We start from the raw sequence: 23,210 nt of genomic DNA on the forward strand, positions 1-23,210 counted from the left end.
GTGCAGTAGGAAATAATAATGTGGGAAGGGGAAGGGCAAGGATATGACTCATGTTAAAAGTGAAAACATAGCCGTGTTTATCGTGTCCTACCTTATACTAGTCATTATGATGGGCACCAGGAAGGTGGGGTTATATAAAATTCACTCACCTTCCCCAAGGTACAATATATTTGCTCTTGGCTACTTCCCCCTTACTTCCACCATCCCACAAGGAAAATTAACTGAAGAAAATGTCTCACCCTATTTGAAGACCAGAGGCAGAATACTGTAGTGAATGCAACACAAGTCTCTTGTACCTTCCCAATCATAAGCATGTCATTTGAACTCTCCAAATCTAAGTTTCCTCTGGGAAAAAAATGGCGACATAACCCAACCTACCTCACAGATGTATGCTGAAGATGTAAAGCTCTGATAAAGGGCTTTAAAAATTAAAGCACCGTCCAAAGAGAAGAAGATGTGATTATGTAATTTGGGGGGGCACAAAGAGAGAACCAACTCTTGACCTCACCCCATCTTTCAACAGATAGGTGCAAACTCCCATTCATCATTAGACATTTACAGAAAAAGTCATTATTATTGAAAGTATGAGCCTCTCAGCAATACTCCCTTAGTCAAGATAACCTAAACTTTATTATGGTAACAAACAACCCCAAAATCTGCGTGGCTTAAAAACACAAAGCATTACTCCTCTCTCATATTCAATGTCAACTCCGTGGTGACGGATGCTCTGCTCTGTGTCCTATCAATTGCATGTGTCTTGGGCGAATGAAGCAGCCGTTGATCCATGCAGCAGGGAAGGGAATGAATAGAAACTCGCACACCAGCTCTTAGGTAACCGAGAAGTGACACAGACTACGTCCTCTTTCACTTTGTCATCCATGGGGAGTCCTATGACGGCGAAGCCTAACTTCAGAAGGCAGTGAGTCAATCCTCCCACGTGCCCAGGAAGGGAGGGGCACTGTGAGCATCAGGAAGCAGCACTGCCTCCTGAGAAAATGAAGGGTTTATATTTCCAAGCTACAGGAGACAACCTGTGACGGAGTTCTAATTTGGAGGTAAAGCCCTCCTATTTATAAATCATTTAAGGTTATTTTTTCCTGCAAAATGATTACATAAAATTATTTTTTATTTTGGAGAAACATAGGGTTTGTTAGAAAATCTTATCATCCATCCTTCCTGCAGTGTGGTGCTCTGCATGCACGTGTGCATGTGTATGTGAGTGTGTTCTTGGGACGCTGGGAAATGGAAAGACATGACTGGTTTAAGGTCAAGTTTAGTCAATGCTTATAAGTTTCTGTTTGCAAGGTTAATGACTTAGACCCTTCTAATTGAGCAGCACTGAAACTTGTTTATAAACTCATTCGTTCAGCTGCATCTGTTTTAGATCGGCTTTCAAATCGCAGGCTCCCTGTACTCCCTTCTCAAGCTTCCTCTCCCTGGATTGCTACCACCATGCTAATCTGATGAACACTCTATGGAGCCTCCATTAGTTCTGGCTTCTAGTCCCATTTCTTCCATAAACTAACTGTATTGCTTTGAGAAAGTTGATTTACCTCTCCAGGACTTATTTCTAACGTAAGGGAGTGAGCTGGGAGAATTCCTTCCAACTATAGCTATTTATGGTCTGAGGTCAGGCTGTGAAGCCAGAGACACACATGTTATGTTTTTTGCTCTTTCCTGAGTTTCTCCACTTCTGAAGGAACTATCTCAGCAAATGCATGGACTCCTAACATACAAGAAAATGCCTGTGAAGGTCATTGAGAAAATGGAGGGTTTATATTTCCAAGTTACAGGAAACAACCTGTGACGGAGTTCTAATTTGGAGGCAAAGCCCTCCAATTTATAAATCATTTAAGGTTATTTTTTCCTGCAAAATGATTACATAAAATTACTTTTTTATTTTAGAGAAACATAGGGTTTGTTAGAAAATCTTATCACCCATGCTTCCTGCAGTGGTTCTGTGTACAGTATACAATCTGTGAATGCATAGGCAGTACCTCTCAACCTATTATTTCCTTAGATCCCTCCTTGTCATCTTTGGGGTACAGAACCTCAACAGAAAATGCAATTTACATGCATTGTGCTTTTAAACTTTGCTCCTTACTTAAAATGAATATACACAAGATTGAACACTATTCCTTGTGGTTATACTAACAGCAATTTAAGAGGTTTTCTTGAGGTGGTGATGTTACTGATTTTAACCACAAGTCAAGAAAGTAACTCTTACTGCTTTTAATTGTTTATCCTTCTAAACATTTCTATTAGCACATATGTAGTAATTAATGGATTCAAAACATTTTGGAGCACTCTTCTAAGTCAATAGGGCCATATTCATTTGTATGGTTTTGTTGACATGAGGACATTGAAGAAATTATTTTAGTGGAAGAAAAATGTTTCTTGGGCACCCAGCTATGAAGAATTTCCTGAAAAGTGACTTCAGAGACAAGTTAGTTTTGACTGGAAATGTTTTCAACACTTAAAAATGGTTGATATCAGATTCAAGGTCTTTCCTGACTTTTTTGGTAACTTACAAAGTTAAATATTTTGGAGTCATGCACATTCTGATTCAAACTTTAGTGGGCTAGTACCTTGAGCAACATTAACTCTCTGAGCCTTGGTTCCTCTGTCAATAAAATGGAAATGATACCTAGCTAACAAATTATTGTAAATGGTAAGTAATTAACATAAGTAAAGGCTGAAGTAGAGAGACTATACATGACAGATGACCAAGATCTTCCTTCACACAAAACTATTGGGATAAGGTTTGTATGGGGTAAGGTTTGCAAAGTTATGCATGTCAGCCCATTCCAAGCTTGTAGCAAAATATTAGGTCAGGCACTGTAAGAGCAGGGCAGGAAAAGGATAGACTGATTTAGGCAAATCTGTCTCATGGGTAGTCAACTATGTATTTGGATTTTGTCATAATTTAGAGTGTTTTGAGCTTCCTATTGATCACTATGTTGGTAATATACATCCCTGTTTTACTTTATTCTCTGACTTCATTGGTGCCATACCGTACACAGAACCAGAGTGTGTGACTAGAGTGGGAAATGAATGGATATGAGGCACCTGTCTTCTTATGTACCCCAGTGTTTGGCTGGCCAGCATGTAAAATAAGGCATATATAACTCTTTCTATAAATTTTATAAACCACTTTAGCAATTCATTTTCAAGGATCAAACTTTTCATCATCATTCCAATGATAACTCCAAGAAATGCCCTTGTAGTCACTTATCATATCTGAATTAAGCCATATATCATCTGGTACTTTCAATGTTTTTAAATAGAAGTTCTAAGAAGCTGTTGAAAAATTAAAAATTTCACCCTAGCAAAGTTATGTCTCTATTTCCAACTTAGGACCCAAAAAAAAATCTTAATTCCTATTCATCAAGCTCTTAATTAAATTTTGTTTTTATTCCATGTCTTCAGTTCTTCCCTAAAATATCTTCATAATTGTTTCTCACCATTTTGTGAGGCAAAGAATCAAACCAACTTTTCCTGAGTTTCATATCATTTTAAAAAGCTCACCTCAGGGCTTCACTTGCAGGTCTGTCTTCATTCTCATCCATTAAGATTTGTTACTTTAATACAGTTATCCCTTGCTTGCATGTTTTGGCTTTTCTTCCCAGTTCAGTTTGGTTTTCTCAGACCTCAAGTAAAGAACCACAGACTCTAAGTGCTAGAAGAGATGCCCAGTATTTTCTAGTCTTCTTCCTACGTGTGAGGAAACCAAAACCCTGAGAAACCACTTGAACTGTATCTTCTAGCTCCCAATCCTTTTTAGTAAGAACTGATCTTGACTACTCTTCTCTCCGGCATAATATGAAAAATAAAAGAAAAAACTACTTACTTCAACTTGCACAGATAGTTTTGATTCTTTGAATTATTTCCTCATTCATGATATTTGGGTGTTTGAGTTGAGGAGCAGTATGGAGGGAACCAGGGGAGATTAGATACGGCATGCAAATTCTTCCCCAAGTTAAAAATCAGAATGGTTAACATGTAACTTAGTCATTTAATCTATCTAACAGGAAGGGGAGGTAACTAACAGGCTTATTTCTTTTTGTCCAAGTGCCACCTACAGCTGTGGTCTGTGGTAATACGGCTGGTACAATTAGAAACCAAAATTAGAAACCAAGCAACCACAAGAGGAAAAGGCTCTGGAAAAACTCTAGGCCCTGACCCAGAATTTTCAGCCAAGGATACTGCAGGGGCCCAGGCTTCCCTGCACATATGGTCTCCAGTCTGCAGCTCTCTGAACAGTGGGCAATCTTCACATACCTCACATGCATACCTGGAAACTTCCATGCTTCTTTAACTGAAACTTTTCAACAAATCTCAGAGAAAAAGAAAACTAGATAACCAGTCACTTAACTAAGGGCCATAACTCAACTCATATTAGGGTGTCATCAACAGTTCTGCTGCCATGATACTCTACACCCGAAATACCCACGTGTTTTTCATCAGAGCCACTGATAGGAGCATCCCTGACATTGAGCTATGGACTTTATTGTTATTTTAAAGAAAAATTATTGTCAAATACATGAATTTTAAAACATCTGTTTCCATTGTGAATTCCTTTTCCTCAAGAAGTTTCATCAGTGAGAATTACCATTGAAGACCCAAGAATTTGAAAATATTCATAAACTCATATACAAAACACAAACAATTTGTCAAAGCCATGGATTAGCAGGTGAAGGAGAGGAGGTTACAAATCAGTCGTGCTGATGATCTGGCCTTAGAAACACCAAATGTTAAAAGGACCCACTGGATTTGCCTCTTCCTATCTAACTGGATAATGACGTAAGGAAAAACTCCAAGATTCACTATCAGTTTAAAATTAGTTTTTTATGGCCCTTGGGTTGTCTGAGATATAAATCACTATGTTCATCCTCCAGAGAGCTACAGTGAATTAGAGAAACACTTCAGAACCCTGACATCCAAATCTCTAGCCCCTTATTCACCAATGACACTCAGCTGGGTCAATAATACTTGCTTTCTAAAAAAATATAGAGATGTGATATTACTCCTTTATTAAAACAGCCTTTTGAGTGGGTCTGTTTATGTGAATTTTAAAAAAAACATTGTGTTGGTGAATTATGTTACAATTATTGAAATTTCAAGGAAGGAAAGCATTCAAGACTCATATTTTATGATCATGTCCCCGAAATATTACTGTTAGTGTCTGATTTATCAACAATCTGCTGTGGAGATGATAATCTTCTGTATTTTTATGAGAGCAAGAGGAAGACTTGAGCAGTTATTATATGACCAGGCACTGAATTATGTTTATATTATATTGCTTCTCATTGCATTCGAATTATCTTGAGCAAAAAGGGGGGAAGGGTAATTGTAACAGTACAACCTCACTTGTAAAACATAGAACATTCTCTTTAAACAGTTACTTGCTCAATGTGAGGTTCTGAGTGACATTTAATATTGTGACTGGACTTCTAAGTAAGCCAAATGAACAACTCTCACTTAATTAAAAAAGGTACATCCTGTGGATTTCAAACTACAAAATGATGGCATGGAACAGAAGGGGAAAGATACCTGGAGGATGGGAGCATGTGAAATCCTCTTGTTTTTTTCACCATAGTTAACATGCAAAATCACTACCACTCCTGATGCCCATGGTGTTGACTCAAACACTGGTAACATGTGAGTTTGAATGATGCCATTGAAATCCAGTTTGGGCTTGTTGCTGATCACATGTCGCTGATATGTTTTAGGCAGAGCATTCCATGACCCAGGGACAAGTTTAACTCAAACTACGCTGTGGTTTGGAGGAGCATGACTGCCAGGATCTTAACGCACTTATACCAGCCAGGGCTGGGTCGAGTGTCATTCGGTCTAGTGTGTCATTTGGTATCACTGCAAGGATAGGAGGCAAAGGCTATTTTAAGAACAGTATGGTTTTTGGTGATCTCTGTGAAGTTTGTGAGTAGTCAGAGACAAGAACATAAAACTTGCTCTACACATGTAATTAAAATACAGGGTAAGTAAATTCATGCGTAAGTAATAGGAGAGCAAAGTGGAGCCAGGGGATCATAATAAGTATCCTGGTTGAAGTGAAAAGCAATTTGTGGTGGGGCTTTCAAATTCCTACTTTAGTGGACAGACTTGGAAAGCTCACAGATAGTCTTCCTGGCAGGGTAGGCTTACTTTCATGGCCCTTTCATTTAAAAAAGGTCTCTAAAAATAGCAATTGGGTTTGGTTTTGCTTTTTTGTGCAAGAGAAATCACACAGTTTTATAAAACGAATCACTGTTTTTTAGGAGCAAATAGCTCAGTTCAACAGTAATCAGCATGCCTCTCCTCCATCCACGGCAAGGAGGGGAGAGGTGGGGGAAGTTACTGGGCCCTAAACTCCATCATCTCCCACACTTTCAACTATGCCTATCAAAGTGTGTTCTAAATGCAGATTTATGAAATGGAGACAACAGAGGAGGGGGAGAGGACTTACAAAAGACAGATGTTTCCAACTATCCTGGAGTTTGTTGCTAAATGGACCAAACATCAGTATAATGGACTGAATTATTCCCTTTTCCTGGGATAGCGTGGTATCAGGAATCACCCATCCCTGCTGTTCAGAAGGGAGTAGTTGGGATGGCTCCATTGTTAACCATATGATATGCTACTGCAAATTGTTATTTCTAATAAAGCCTATAAACCAGACCCTGAACAGCCACAGACCAAATTTATAAAGTGGATGGATTTGGGAAAGAGAGCAGGATATGAACAGATTATGAAAGAACAAAAGAGCCTCCACATGGTAATGTATTATAAGTGATCTGTAAAAAGAATAATCATGTAAAAATTCCTACAGATGGGCCATGGCCTCCAGAATCTCAGTTTCCAAACCATACATGCATATTTGGAGGAGAATAATCTCCCTTCTTTTTAAGTGAGCTATTAGCTTAAACCATAAACTATACTGAACTGAAGAACATTAGAGTAGAAAGGGCCTTAGACCTCATCCTGACTAATATCATCATTTCCTCTTCTCCAGGAATAAAATATCCAAAGATGCAGAGCAGACAACTTTCAAAACTGCAGACCAATCCTTCTGTGCTGGAAGTGGGATATCACAGTTAAGAGAAGAGCACAGATCCTGGATCAGACAGATTTGGTGTCGGATCCCAGCCCCGATGTCACTTAACCTCTCAAACTCTTAGTTTCTGTCAGGCCAGGATAACAAGATTGAGGTCAACAAAGGCTGCTCAGCCATTAGTGTGGCACCAGCCCCTGCAGAGGCAGCATTAATAAAAAGGAATGTGTTTGAATTGGGTAAAATGAGAAGCTTTAGGAAAAAATTAAATAAATACCTTCAGTGCATTGGCAGAAAAAGAAAAAAAAATTGATATTCTGGTGCTGAAGTTTTCCCCTGAACCCTGAGGTTTTCAAAATCTGTCTTCCAAGACCACAGGAGCAAAGAGGTTGAGAAGGTCACATTCCAGCACCTCCTCATACACACGTACTAGCTCCATCAACCAGAGAATCTTTGCTACTTTCTCTTTTACATATTGGGCTTCTGAGAACATACATAGATATCACCCTCACAGCCCTGTCCAAAATGCTTGTGGAGGGAACAGCATAGAGCTAAATATAAGAATCTGGACAGCCTCAGACAAGTCACTTACCACCTCTGTACCTCACTTCGAAAATGAAAGGTTTGGGCCAACAACCACTTAGACATCCTTTTGGTGCTAACTACTCCCCCTTTATACCCTGAGGCACAGCCCAGGCATAATGAGAAAAATCCCTTTCCTTTCTGTTCCCGATGGAGAGAGGCCATGCCATTCTCCTTCCTGGTGTACACAATGGACGTAGACACAAATCACCCCTGTCACTCACTCCTCCATGCCAGGGTGAGATTTATCACATCCATCTCTCCTTCCCCTGGGGACTGGGGAGAAGGGGAAGGGGGGGGAAGTTCAGAAGGAGCCAGGTGTTTCTCTCTCCTCTTGCTAACTGGCACTAGACCCTGAATATTGTGCTGGCGGGGAGAGAAGTGAGGCTCACTCAGCATGTGGGCAAGGTGAAGGGCTTTGAGCAATCCTAAGGATATTTGCCATAAAGTGCTGGCTGCCCATTTTTGTTGAACTCAGAGACTTGAATAATATTGTGCACTTTATCTTTATAGCCTCTTTTATGCTAACAGGTCTAGGAGTAGCCAAAAAGGGCAATGTACTGTAGTCTGCTAAAAGCTTTGCCGTTTGATTGCTTCATAATTTCACCATTCATCTAATTTGGAGTGCACATTCATGCAACAAAGCTGTCTGTCACTCTTAACAAGCTCCTTGGTACAGCCAGGAACAATCTCCCATAATGTAAACAGCCTTCTCCTTCAGCAGAGAAAGAAAGCACACAACACATTTTTAACCCTCACAGATGTAATTGCTTTGACTTTCCCACCCATGGTATTGGGTTTCTCAATTTCCAGGACACTTCATCAATGGGTATCTTTTAAAATTATTTCCCCTATTCTTTCTTTAAAGTAATTTCATGAACATCTTCATAACACCTCTGTGAACAACACACCACACTAGAGAAAGCAAAAGATGGGACTTTCTGTAAGATTTGGGCTTTGCTTTCTAGAAAAGGAGCCACTGTAAAAAAAAGACAAATGTGGTTCTGACTTGGGTACTTCCACAGAGCAGCTGCGTGACATGGGCAAGTAAATCACCATCTTCCATCTAAGTGTTTTCATTTCCAAAATGGGGTTCAGATATTATTCACTAAAAATTGGTAGAGAATCAGAAGTGATAATATAAGTATCTGAATATATAATTAAATATATATTGAATTAAATACATTTAAGTTCTTATCTATTCTCTGCCTACCCATTCTACCACTCTTCATTCCACTCTCTGTCTCAGCCAATCTTCACAAACATACAGAAAGAAAAGATGGTGGCATGAGAAGTGAGGTGGAAACCTCCTTCCAAAACCATGTGTAATATGAAAATACAGCAGATACAACTAATAGTGAAATAATGACTGGAAAGAAGACTGTGAGAGACTGCCTAAATCTGGGGAAAAGAGAAGACCTCACGGAAAACTGTAAAGCAGCAAAGCCCCATCCATGGAGACCTGAGACCTCCCCCGACCCCAGCTCACAGGTGGGAGGAAGAGAAATGGAGCAGGAAGGGAGCAGAAGCACAGGTCTGCTGAACACCCACCCCTGGAGATCTGCTCCAGAGCATGAACCCACATTACATGGAGCTCTTGAGATTACTGGGGTTGGAGAATGAAGATAGGAAGAAAACTCAGAGAGACTGAGATTCCAGCTGCTTACAGAGAACAGGTACCCACAACTAGCCACTCCAGAACAAAAGAAAGGTGGGCACTTTGAAAGACTTCCCAATAGTGAGAGGGGCACTAAAGGGGCAAGTATTAGAGCTTGCTGTTCAGGAGAAAGGACAGGTGGACAATATTATCCCAGCACACTCAGCCCAGCAGGTTGGGAACTTTCAGGAGCTTCATATGCTCCATCCCCCTGCCTGGTAATGTATGCTGTGGACCCCCCACTGCCATACACAGCCTGCTACTCCTTCCTCCCAGCCTGCACAGGTTTGTAAGCCTACTGCCCCTGCCACTGTGCCAGGCCAGCCAAAGGGCAGCCCAGCCTACAGCAGCTACAAGAAACACAAAGGCTCCTCCCCAAATGCTCAGCCCATTGGCCCAGGCAGTGGAGGCAGGTACTACAGCCAGGAGCAAGCAGGCACTGTTGCCACTTGCCAGCAACCCCCACAATTGCTCCAGGTGCTGGGCAGCTCCAGAGAGTAGAGCTTCTGGGCACTAGACGGTGCCACCTACACAAAGTTATTATTCCATTGTAATCCTTAGAAACATGAAATGACAAAACAATCTGGTACAAACCAAAATCCCTCAAACACCAGAAAGAGGGATCAGTGAAATTGAAATCATCAGTTTTCTTGATAACCATTTCAAAATAAAAATTATGAACATGCTCATGGAGCTATAGAAAAAATATTCAAGATCTCAGGGGAACCTTCAAGAAAGAGAGAAACTTTGAAAAATACAGTATCTGAAATGAAATATACCATGAATGGATTTAAAAGCAGATTAGAAGAGGTAGAGGAGACAGTAAATGGAATAGAAATTAGAGAACAAGAATACAGAGAAGCTGAGGCACAGAGAGAAAAAAGGAACTTTAGGAATGAAAGAATGGTAAGAGAACAATGCAACCAATCCAAATAGAACAATATTTGCATTATAGGGGTACCAGAAGAAGAAGAGAGAGAGAAAGGAATAGAAAATATCTTTGAGGAGATAGTTGCTGAAAAGTTCCCCAATCTGGGGAAGGAGATAGTCTCTCAGGATATGGAAGTGCACAGATCTCCCAACACAAGGGAACCAAGGAAGACAACACCAAGACATATAATAATTAAAATAGCAAAGATCAAGGAAAAGGACAGAGTGTTAAATGCAGCCAGAGAGAGAAAAAAGATCACCTACAAAGGAAAACCCATCAGGCTATCATCAGACTTCTCAGCAGAAACTTTACAGGTCAGGAGGGAGTGGCATGATGTATTTAATGCAATGAAATAGAAGGGCCTCAAACCAAGAATACTCTACCTGGAAAGACTATCATTTAAATTTAAAGCAGGGTTTAAACAATTTCCAGATAAGCAAAAGTTGAGGGAATTTACCTCCCACAAACTGTCTCTACATTGTATTTTAAAGGGACCACTACAGATGTAAGTAAAATGTAATAGATGCAAGTATACTATAATGTAAATGTTGTCCACAAACACAGAGGCTTAACATAAATCTTACATTAGCATAATAGACTGCTAAGATGTAAGACTAAAAGCTGTCACCAGAGAAAATAAAACCACAGTAAAAGAAGTAGGCCAATTAATTACTAAGCAAATGCAAAAATTAAATCAAGTACCAAAAGTCAGCCAAGGGAAACACAAAGAGTACAGAATATGACACCTAATATATAAAGAGTGTAGGAGGAGAAAAAAGAAGGGAGAAATAAAACCTATATATTGTGTTTGAAATAGCTTAATAAGCTAATTAAGTTAGACTGTTAGATAGTAAAGAAGTTGCCCTTGAACCTTTAGTAACCACAAATCCAAAGCCTGCAATGGCCATAAGTACATACATATCAATAATCACTCTAATTGTAAATGGACTGAATGCACCTATCAAAGACATAGAGTTTCAGAAAGGTTAAAAAAGCAAGACCCATCTATCTGCTGCCTACAAGAGACTTAACTCAAACCCAAAGACATACACAGACTAAAAGTGAAGGAATGGAAAAAGATATTTCATGAAACTAGTAGAGAGAAAAAAGCAGGATTGCAGTACTTGTATCAGACAAAATAGACTTCAAAACAAAGAAAGTAACAAGAGACAAAGAAGGACACTACTTAGTGATAAAGGGGTCAGACCAACAAGAGGATATAACCATTACAAATATATCTGCACCCAACATAAGAGCACCCAAATATGTACAATAAATACTAACAGAATTAAAGGGGGAAATAGAATGCAATGCATTCATTTTAGGAGACTTTAACACACCACTCACTCCAAAGGACAGATAAACCAGACAGAAAATAAGGAGACAGAGGCACTGAACAACACATTAGAACAGATGGACCTGACAGACAACTACAGAACACTCCACCCAAAAGCAACAGGATACACATTCTTCTCAAGTACACATGAAACACTTTCAAGAATAGACCATATACTAGGCCACATAAAGAGCCTCAGTAAATTCAGAAGGATTGAAATTGTCCCAAGCAGCTTCTCAGATCACAAAGGTATTAAACTAGAAATAAATTATGCAAAGAAAACAAAAAAGCCCACAAACACATGGAGGCTTAACAACATGCTTCTAAATTATCAATGAATCAATGAACAAATAAAAACAGAGATCAATATATGAAGACAAATGTAAACAATTACTCAACACCCCAAAATCTGTGTGACACAGCAAAGGCTGTTCTAAGAGGAAAGTATATAGTAATACAGCTCACCTCAAGAAAGAAGAACTAACCCAAATGAACAGTCTAAACAAACAATTAATGAAACTAGAAAAAGAAGAACAAATGAGACCCAAAGTCAATAGAAGGATGGACATAATAAAGATCAGAGCAGAAATCAATAAAATTGAGAAGAATAAAAAAATAGAAAGAATCAATGAAACCAGGAGCTGGATCTTTGAGAAAATAAACAAAATAGATAGATCTCTAGCCAGACTTATCAAGAAAAAAAGAGAGTCTGCACACATAAACAGAATCAGAAATGAAAAATGAAAAATCACTACAGACATCATGGAAATAAAAAGAATTATGAGAGAATACTATGAAAAATTACATGCTAACAAACTAGATAACCTAGAAGAAAGGGACAACTTTCTAGAAAAATACAACCTTCCAAGACTGACCCAGGAAGAAACAGAAAATCCAAACAGATAAGTTACCAGCAAATAAATTGAACTGGTAATCAAAAAACTATCCACTGCTGGTGGAAATGTAAATTATTTCAACCATTGTGTAAAGCAACATGGAGGTTCCTCAAAAAACTAAAATAGAAATACCATTTGACCCAGGAATTCTACTCCTAGGAATTTACCCAAAGAAAACAAGATCCCAGATTCAAAAAGACATATGCACCCTTATGTTTATCACAGCACTATTTACAATAGTCAAGACATGGAAGCAACCTCAGTGTCCATCAGTAGATGAATGGATAAAGAAGATGTGGTACATATACACAGTGGAATATTATTCAGCCATAAGAAGAAAACAAATCCTACCATTTGCAACAACATGGATGGAGCTACAGGGTATTATGCTCAGTGAAATAAGCCAGGCGGAGAAATACAAGTACCAAATGATTTCACTCATTTGTGGAGTAGAACAACAAAGCAAAACTGAAGGAACAAAATAGCAGCAGATTCACAGACCACAATAAGATAGTAGCAGTTACCAAAGGAAAGAGACAGGGGAGGGGAGGTTGGGAGGGAGAGAGAAGGTGACTAAGGGGCACTATGATTACCACACATAATGTAAGGGGGTCACAGGGAAGACAGTACAGCACAGAGAAGACAAGTAGTGACTCTATAGCATCTTACTACACTGATGGAAAGTGACTGCAATGTGGTGTGTGAGGGGACTTGATAATATGGGTGAATGTAGTAACCACAATATTGCTCATGAGAAATCTTCATAAGATTATATATCAATGATACCTTAATAAACAAAAAATTTATGAGATAAAAAAACAACAAAAAATACAAACACAGACATACCCCAAGGGAAAACGAGAGTTAGAACAAGAGAGAAGAGTTTACTATTAAGTACATGTGGATTTCATTTCAGTTCTTCAACTGCATCCCTGAAGATCAAGGCCCTTCCTTTACTAATTTGTACTATGTGATAGCTGATACAACTATCAGCTGGAGGAAGGACAGAGAGAACACTATGCCAATTTCCATCAAACTGTATAAATTTTCAAGTATCTGTAAGAATAGAAATGGTTTAAAATAAAGAAAATTTTCAAAAGAGATCTACCAAACTACATGGGGAAATCTGGGGGATGCGAAATCAAAGATGACAATGCAAAGTAGGTCTTAAAGTTGACAGCCAACCTCATTAATTTATTTCACTGGTTTAGCAAGGTTGACTATTTGTTTCGATGTTGTAAAATAACAAACGCTAGCTTGCAAATACCATGAGAGTCATGGAACATTTCTTAATTATAGCCTCAGAAGTGGGTCAAGAAGAGAAGAGCCTCCTTGAATGGGTGAGTGAAGAACTTGATAACAGAGAACATTAAAAACATGGACAATGAATAGCTCTCTTTATGGAAATGTTCAACGGTGATGAAATAATGAGATAATGAAATATGGAGTGGGTAAATTATTGTAAGTAGGCAGACACTGACTGAAGAGCAACTTAAAAGTGGTCCACAGGTGACTCTGAAGGTAGGTATTTTAGGGAAGCTAAGAAGTTAAAAGAGGTAAAGGGGTAGTTTGGTTATTGTTTTTTCTGTGTTAGATCTGCTGGAGTCTACATGTCTGTCACTCCTACTAAACCAAGAAGTGCTAGAAGGCAGGGATCTACTGTGGTGTCCCAGGGCCTAGAGCCAGCCCCAGCCCACAGGAAGCAGTTAATGGTAATGAGGACCAAGACTAAAATGACAACAGCAGCAGGAGAGCTATTGCAACTGAAATAATGGTAGTTAACCGCTTACATTCATTCAGCTGTTAGTTTATTCCCAACACATTTCTAATAATTACATGCAATATATATATATATATACATTCTCATTTACTAGTGAGATCCCTCAGTAGAGATATTCGTTTTCTGACATTTGGAGAATTTAACTACTATTTTAGGAATACCTGATTCCTGGTCAATCCACTCTTCCACTACCAAGAGCCATGGCTGAATCTCATCACCGTGAGTTTTCTGTGGGAGAAAGGACCCTGACAGAAAAAAGGCAACTCTATCAAAGAGGCATGAGAAGGCCAACCTTTTGACTGTGAAGTCAAAATCTTAATGGGAGGCTATTGCCAAGTAGAGAGATTGTGTGTAATTTTTACTTTTTTTCTTATGTGCTTGTTCATATATGCCACATCTCAAACAATGCATGTGCATTGCTTTTAAGATATAAAAAGAAAAATATTGAAGAATCATTGTTTAAAAAAGAAATATGCTACAGTCCATGACAAAAATTTGAATCAACAATGAAATATATGATGCCAAGACATATTACAATCAGTGTCACAAAGGAAAGGCAAGATAATCATTACAAACACTGGCCAGGACTTGATTTTCCTGTCCAGTTTGAGGCCTGAATTCTGAAGCCCTGCAAATGGTGATAAAAATGGGTTTCAGAAAGGAAAACAGGACCTCCCTAGGAAGATTAAGAAAGCTGAGAAAAGAAGGAAAATCAGAGAGACAACTTATCAACTGAATTCAAGTATATGAAGATTGTTGTCAAAATGACGTTGACCAGCTGTTCTCCATCCCCATTTAGGACTAAACAAGAAAATAATGTCTCACGTCACAGTAAGAGCTGGTGTTCAACAAGACAACCTTCTTGAAGATAAATGTGATAGACACTGAAAGTTCACAGCTCTCTATTCCTGGAAATACTTAAAACTAATATAAACAGGCAACTCTTTTAGAGCCCTTATGTAATAGTTTCATATGGAGCCTGACAAGTTATAATCTTGCAATTCCAACTCCACTCTGATCAAATTAATCTACTAGAGTTGGAGCTAGGATGGTCATCCTTCAGGTAGGGCTGTGAGCAAAACAAAATTTCTTCCTGATGTGTTTAGGGTAACTCAATTTTAACCACACTAACATCTCATTTATGAAACACTTGGTGAACATTTAGATTCCACCATAATGTTCCCTCTTAAAAAAACTTTGTAACAGAGAGTATTTTCGAATAATGCTGGACTTCCACCCATGTCTTCTCTCTTGCTGAACTGTATTGAAAACTGGAATTATAATTGGATATGGTTTGGAGTCATTCAATTGGAACTCATCAAATTGATGTTGCCAAAACCATGATATTCTGGTTATTCTGGCTTCCTTTTGGGGGGTAAATTTAAAGAATATCCATTTCCTGATCAAATAAGCTCCATAGATGTAGTTTCCTATATTTCATATTTATTAAATATTCATTCAACAAATGTTCATTAAAAATATCACAACAGGTCAAATATTTATGGAGTACTTTAAGCAGTTAAAGAATGTTCCCATTTATAATCTTATTTAATCCTTATGACAATATTTCTAAACAGGCCCAGAATATGATCATTTTAGTGATTTTGAAACTGAGGTTCAGAAAAGTTAAGTGACTTGCTTGTACACACTTAAAGGTAAAACTGGGGACTCATTTTTTTAAGTGTTTTTGTTTCTTACCATTCTTTAGGTACAGCTCTTACAGCTCCATCCTTTAGGATGTATACTTGGTGACATGCAGTTAAAAAGGTAAGGATTTTTAATATCAAGTAACTGCATAAGGCAGTGCAAAAGTCACAGGAACCCATACCAAATGGCTAAGTAGTGACATTAATCACAAGGGCTGCTATAAGTTAAAAAGCCAAGAAAACATGGTGGCCAGGGGAGTTAAGTCTTGATGAGGGACTTGATATCCTGAAATAGGGATAAAGTTTTGTAGACTTCTAAGAAGGGAAGGGGAAGAATGCTTCAGGTATAGAAAATGACCAAACCACTGAATGGGAACATCAGTGGAGGCAGGGTGGGGTGTCAGAGAGCATGAAAAGATTAACAGGAGGGCCACGTTCAGTCAGAGGGATGTATGGTAGGATCTGGGAGAGCTTTGATGGGAGGCAGAATCAATATTTACTAAATGTCTTTGCTCTAGGCAATGTATAGCCCTGGTATCACTTGGTTCTCAAACACTCTAGAGGTGGTTATTATCCCTCTTTTCCAAGCGGGGAAGCTGAGGTTTCAGCTGTGGTAAGTGGTTTGTCAAAGATTTTATAGTTGCTGTGGTAAATTGCAAAAAGTGGCCACAAATACCTCCTGACCTGGAAAGCATTCCTCTTTTCAATATGTCTTTATCTCTCCTTCCAAAAAAAAAAAGTGTAGTCTATTTCTCCATCCCTTGAGTCAGGGCTGGACTTGTGACAGAAATATGGCAAGAGTGACATTACGTGACTCCCAAGGCTAGGTCATAAGAGACCATTGGTTCTGTCCATGGAAACGTTACCCTAAGACTACAGTGCCTCGCTCCTAGAGGATGCCAAGAGCCAGCATAACCACCAGAGAGGAGTGAGGACATCTGGGACTCCCCAGTCCGGCCCTCCATCCACGTGATGCAGCTGCATGACTGAGCCCAGGTGAAACCAGTGGAGGACCCACCCAGCCCACACACAGGACCATGAGAAGTGATGATTCTTATTTTGGGGGTCAGGGCTCTTAAGCCTAATTCTCTGTCATACAATGCCTGAAATTTCAGGCTAGTGAGGCTTGACTTTATCCAATTATTAGTTGGGAACTATTTAAAGTATTTGAGCTATGGAATGAACTGCAGAGAATATACTTCAAAACAACTAAGCTGACATTCCAAACTTGTGGAAAGGAAAGTAGAGGCACTTAGTAAGTGACAGTAATAATCTAAGCTTTAGTTTATAGTATTTATTTACTTAGAGAATTATAAAGGTGCTTTGGGCTGAGAATACTAATTGCCTACCTGAGCATCCATTCTCTCATTCTTAGTAATAGAAATGGCCCCAATTTTCTGATCGCATGGCCATCCAAAATAACAGCTACATTTCTGGACCTCCCCTGCAGATTGCTATGACCATGAGACTACATTCTGTTCACTAAGTTATAGCCGACGTGTTCTGTGGGAGCTCCTCTTCCTTGTCCTTTTTAGTACTTCCAGCCTGGAGCACAGATATGAAGACTCACATTCAGGACCATCTTGAATCATGAAGACAAGGGCCACACAACAGACCTAGTAGAGCTAACAGATGACTGCATTCCTGATGTCCCCATGGTGCCACCATATCTACCCTCCACCCTTTGCTCTGTTTTTATATTTTAAAAAGTAAGCTATTATCTTGACTAAGTGACCATTATTTTGGAGTTTTCTCTCATGCAAGTCAGTTGCTACACTGGTAAATTAGTACAGGGAGGATTCAGGAAAGGAAGCATCAGAGAACTCTGGTGTCTGTGTGATTAAAGACACGATAGCATTTTTCCCTCTTTTGTCCATTCAGTGCCCACTAAACAACCAACACACTAGGGAGTTTTTAAATCACAGGAATTTGCACAGTCTTCTCATTCTGTAGTCTGAATTCCACAAATACCAGGTCAGAACAGCTGTCCGTTCCCAAATGCAGCAAAGTAGGAAAAGGTTCATAGGAGGCACAGCATGGCCACAGGAAGGTTGGCCAAGGTCAACATTTCAGTCCCTCTCTTACCTGAAATAGAGTTGCTCTTATCAGACACTATAAACCTGTACCATTTCATCAAAAAAATATGTTATTTGGGATAGAAATGGTGCTCAAGGTGCCTGGGATATATCAGTCAACAACGGGGACAGAGAAGCCTGCCTTCATGGAGCTCACATTCTTCTAGGAAGAGGCCTACAAAGGACGATACACATGATCACACGATCAATAAAGGCAATGGTTTGATATGTCAGTGATATAACCTTTGTAAAAGAGGAAAAGAAGAGCAGGTAGGACCAGGATTGTCCTCAGCAGAGCTGGAGAAGGAGAGCTATCCATTCATCGAGATCCACACTTTGCTAAAAGGCACATTCGCTGGAGTATATGGAACTTGCAGGGAAGGAAGTTTGTAAATGTCTACAAGATATACGTATTTATTCTAAATTAATTTGCAGGAATAATAATAAATGTATTCAGTGTCTTTGACTCAGGGAGATGACCTGAGTGGTTGAGCTAAATATGGATGAGACCCACATATGTCCCAGGTCAGGAAAAAAAAAAGCCCAATAAAATTAACATTAGCAAAGATACTGTTTGATAATTAAAATCATATAACTTTAATCATTTTACTACAGTTCACATTTTTGAGCTCCTACTATGTGACTGGCACTGTGATAATTGCTTAGGAGAGATGAACTCCCAGAAGAGATGGTGCTTGAAATAGAGGGACCCTATTGAAGCACTTTAAGAACAGAATCAGAAATGTGTTTATAACTGCCGCAAGAGTGTATGTGTGTGACTTCTATGTGCATGTGTGTGTGTGTGTGTGTGTATACCATCTTTATAAATACTGGGATAGACTTGCCTTGGGTACCCTAAGAGTTCAGTAAATATTTAGACATCAGTTAGTTAAAATGGCATTAATCGAAACCTTTCTGAATATGCTTTTGGGATGGAGAATGGGTTATGGTATAAATTTATTGGCTGCTATTTAAAAGAAAAGAATTACAATGCACCATAATGTTCATTTTAATCAAGTGATGCTTGAAGATTGAATTTCAGACTGTAAATGTGGTGCGCACATTTGGCTCTGAATGAGACTTTGCATCCCAGCTGTTGAAACATTTGTGAGAAGGTGAAAGTTTTGTGGACTAATAGATTCCTGTGGCAGGGCATAAGCTTCATGCAACAAAAGATGTTTTCACTGAAAACACAAATTATCTCATTCTTCACATATCCACAGTCATTCTGGGCACACTTAAGCAAAACTTATTCTCCCAAGAAGGGTCTTTGATAGTGGAGAATACATCTTTGGGAAGGAAAAGCAGTTTTTCCTCCTGAAACACAGGGGTAACTTAGAAAAGTAGAATGTTGGGTGACTTGCAAGATACTCGCTAAAAGCATATCAAATGTTTTTAAGCAACTATTAAATTACAATGAAATATTACTTTCATTTGTGGCAGAAGCAAGAACAAAGTTATTAAAAACACTAGTTATTTATTATTTTAGAATTATGCCAAGTTAACCCAGCCCCAAATGTTTGTAGTATAAATCTAAACCAATCCAAAAGTCTAACTTTTCAAAAAGTCAAAGAATGAGTTACTGCTAGAATTAGGATTTGAATCCAGAACATCTGATTACAAAGTTAGTGTGTTAGACCAGCATTCTGACCAGCACACATATGCTTGCCCACATGTTCAGGCACACACACACACGTACTTAGAGATGCATATATACATACTTTATGGAGTTGATTGACCAAACTACCACTTTTTTCCTTCAAGTATCTAAGCCCTCTCAGAATGGACAATTTTGGAGCTGTTGTTTGAATGGGCAGCCTCTGCTCCCACTTACTTTGATAACAGTATCTAGATTTCCCTCTTAGAAACAACCTTCAATCCAATGAACTTTAGTCTGACTTCTTCCCCAGCTTCAAGAACATGATATCTTCAGTCTTGGCCACAGCACAGCATTCCACTGGACACAGGACTGAATCATGGCTGTGCATGTGAACTAATCTAAGCCAGGTCCTGTGAGACATTTTGGGGGGCTACATGGGGAAAGACAGGTTCTCTTTCCACCCAGACATGAAATTGGAAGGAACTACTGCAATCATCATACACACATATGGAGTCTAAGAAGCCAGACTTTTGAAATGCAGAGATGGGCCAAAGATGGAAATGGACCAGCTCCTGAAAACTTTTGAGTCCTCCAATTCAGCCATGACAAAAGCCAATTCAATCCCTACTCCCAGTTTTATGTGAACTTACAAAGCACTTTTTCATGCAAGCCAATTCGGACTATTGGTTCAGACAGAAAAAGTCCCAAGGGATACAGTTCTCCCTTCCAGGAAAGACAAGATGGGACAGGGAAAGGCCTGCTTAAAGCAGCAGAGCAAGTTTCAGAGTCTTAAAGAGGAGCAGAGGGCAGAAAATGAGATTGCAGAGCCAAAATGAAAGCTGTGCTCGATCATTCCTGAACCTCGAGCTCTCCACTCTATAGTGAGATGAAGGCTCATTCCTCTCTCCAATGCTCCGATGTCTCCACATTTTGATTCTTGGAGTTTCAAGAAACAAGCAGGGAGCTCAAATACCCTTACTGATAAGGAACACAATGGAGGAGAACACAATCGAGGGGCAAAAGCTTTGTTTTATTTGCACAGCACTGTCTCTCCTTTTCCTCTTCTCTCTCTCTCCCTCTCTCTCTCTCTCACACACACACACACACACACACACACCCATGCATCCTCCAGACCTAAAGGATAAAGGAACTTTGAGAGGAGACACCACGCTTTTCTTGTTTCTCTCTTTCTCTCCAAGCTGTACATAGAAAAATATCCCCGCATCATGAGGTCTGTAACACAATCCAGGCTAAATCTCGAAACTGCAAAGCTGAGGCTGAAATGGACACCGCATCCTTAACTCAATCTTGTTGAATCTCCAAAACAACATAAGAAAGGAAAGGACACAGACAAATCATAACGGGAGAATGGCTGCCTAAGTAAACCATCAAGTTCAGTTGGTCTGTCTTTTGTCAGCTTAGACCCAGACTCTGCCTGAGCTGTCAGTGTACTTCTGTTGGGAAATATCATTGACTACATAAACAAGGCATATCTTTTCATGGCAGCAGTAACACACACACACATCCCACATTAATGCGTCCTGGCTCTTCTACTGCTCTGTCCCAGACAGAGACTGAAAGGTTTTCAGGACCAAATGACTTAAAGGGGAAATGGTGTATTTCCCTAAGCAAGGACATCATGCTGCCTTTTCTCCTACCTTGGGCGTCTGGGACTTCAAACACAAACCGAGGCAAACAAAAGCTAGGAAGCTAGGGCAACTGGCTTCTCACTTGCAAGGGTTAAAATGAGATCAAAATCAAATGGCACGCTTCACCATGTCTTCTGCATGACTGATACTGCAATCGATCTGCAGCGGTTCATTTTCTCTCTGGAATCTCTGCCTACTGAGAACAAATACAAACACATGTGGAACCAATAGGAAGCAGACTAAGGGCTTTCAGAGTTCTGCACCAACCTATGTCGGAGAGCTCTCACTTAGCAGATGGGGCAATTAATAAAAGAGTCAAGCGGTATGACTCTGTCAAGGTGCCTCTAAGTGCTAACAATCCTCTTTTGTCTTCCTACTGTACAGTACAGATGGATTCCAATTCAGAATAAGAACTGCATTGTGCCCCAGGTGACTCTTGTACAGTGTCCCAGTATTAACAGAGAGCCAGGTGCCCTATGTCTCCCATTTTAAAGACAGATGTGATACTGATTCCTTCCCCCTGCTAGCATGTTAAGTGCTGACGTGACCACTAATCTGGAGGAAATTCAACTTTATACGTAAATCGGCCTTTCAAAAATATCTGAAAAGGAAGGATTTGCCATGAAAGGATTGTTAGTTTGTGCACACACCTTGCTTCCCATTGATCCCAGTCACAAATATATAATTCTTGTTCTTTAGCCAGCAGCTAGGGTTTATGAAAGTCACTTAAGACTGAACTTCGAGCAGGTGCTACTCTATTTTTTAAGATGTAGAAATTGAAGTGTCATGGTCACAAGTGGTCATAGGAGGTCACGTGGTTCCTTTCACCCATGTGAGTCCTGGAGGTCTGGTGAATTTCTAGCTTAGTTCATTGCATGCCACCCATGTCTCTCACCCCTGTCCTCACTGGCTCCTTAAGTCACTGCCATCACAGAGGGTAACCACTTTTCTTCCTCTCTGAAGCAGACCCAGAATAGTGGAAATATGTCTGTCACTCTGACGGCAGCTGCTTGAAACTGAGAATGTGCTCTGCTGTCCCAACTGAATGCCAACCCAGAGAGAACTGGTATGCTTGTAGTTAAAAAGCCAATCTCTCATAATTCTTTTCCCATGGACGTCAAAATACCATAAGGAAAAGAGCATCTTAGATGCTCCATTGTGTACTCATTATCTCTTAACCTTTGTGAAGCATGAGATAGATCCAGGTGCCCACTGGTTGGCTGGGGCCTTCTCTCGGAATTTCCCTTCACTCATCCTTCAGTGGAACTTGCAGTGGGAATAGGCAGTTAAAATGAGACTAATCTTTTAGACAGTTTGTTAGAGGTCACAGGACACTCAGGAGGCTGCAGCTGTCATTGCTGCTGCTACGATATTACAGGTGAGCTTCCTACGTAGGCTGAGGATCAAGCAAGGGGTTCCTTTTCAAAATTGTAAATTTTAAATTCAACAAACATTTCTTGAACTCCAGCTCTAGCTGGTACCAACCTTCAGTTTTAAGGCCTATTCATATTGAAGTTTTTAAGTGGAAGGGAAACTTCTAGTTTATTTTGTCAAACAACCTAATTTAGAGGTGAATACCAGAGAAGCCAAGTGATTTGGGAAGTCATAAATCTAAAGGCAAAGCCCACATGAGGCCAAGTTCAGATGTCTTGATTAGATGCAAAAACTTCCAGTGCTTTTTCTTCTGTACTAACCCATCTCTATCTCTTAGTATATAACATTCTTCTTTTTTTTTTTTTAATGTACTAAATTTCACCCTTTGGGCCCTGTCCCTGTGCTTGTGAGGAGTAGGAAAGAAGAAGAAAGAAGAAGCTCCTCTTTTAATTCATCTTCCAGAGAAAGGTTAGAACAACTCCTCCACAGTTACACTGACAGAGCAATTCCATTTTTTTTTCCTCAGGTGAGGAGAAAGTAGAGAACAAAAACATCAACTGTGTCCTACAAGATACCACATCTGTTATAAAAGATATCATGACAAAACAGTATTTCCATGTGAAGAGTGATATA

General features: G+C 39.5%; 1 long non-coding RNA gene across 1 annotated transcript in view; it reads left to right on the forward strand.

The window, feature by feature from the left end:
• The window catches only part of LOC130683190 (uncharacterized), a 91,022-nt gene extending 83,820 nt beyond the window's left edge, over positions 1-7,202 (forward strand). The window contains exon 3 of the long non-coding RNA XR_008996806.1: positions 7,013-7,202. This is a non-coding gene — a long non-coding RNA (uncharacterized LOC130683190). The remainder of the gene's footprint in view (positions 1-7,012) is intronic.
• Positions 7,203-23,210: the final 16,008 nt, after the last annotated feature.

Source organism: Manis pentadactyla, chromosome 3 (assembly GCF_030020395.1).
Source record: "Manis pentadactyla isolate mManPen7 chromosome 3, mManPen7.hap1, whole genome shotgun sequence".
Lineage (NCBI taxonomy): Eukaryota > Metazoa > Chordata > Mammalia > Pholidota > Manidae > Manis > Manis pentadactyla.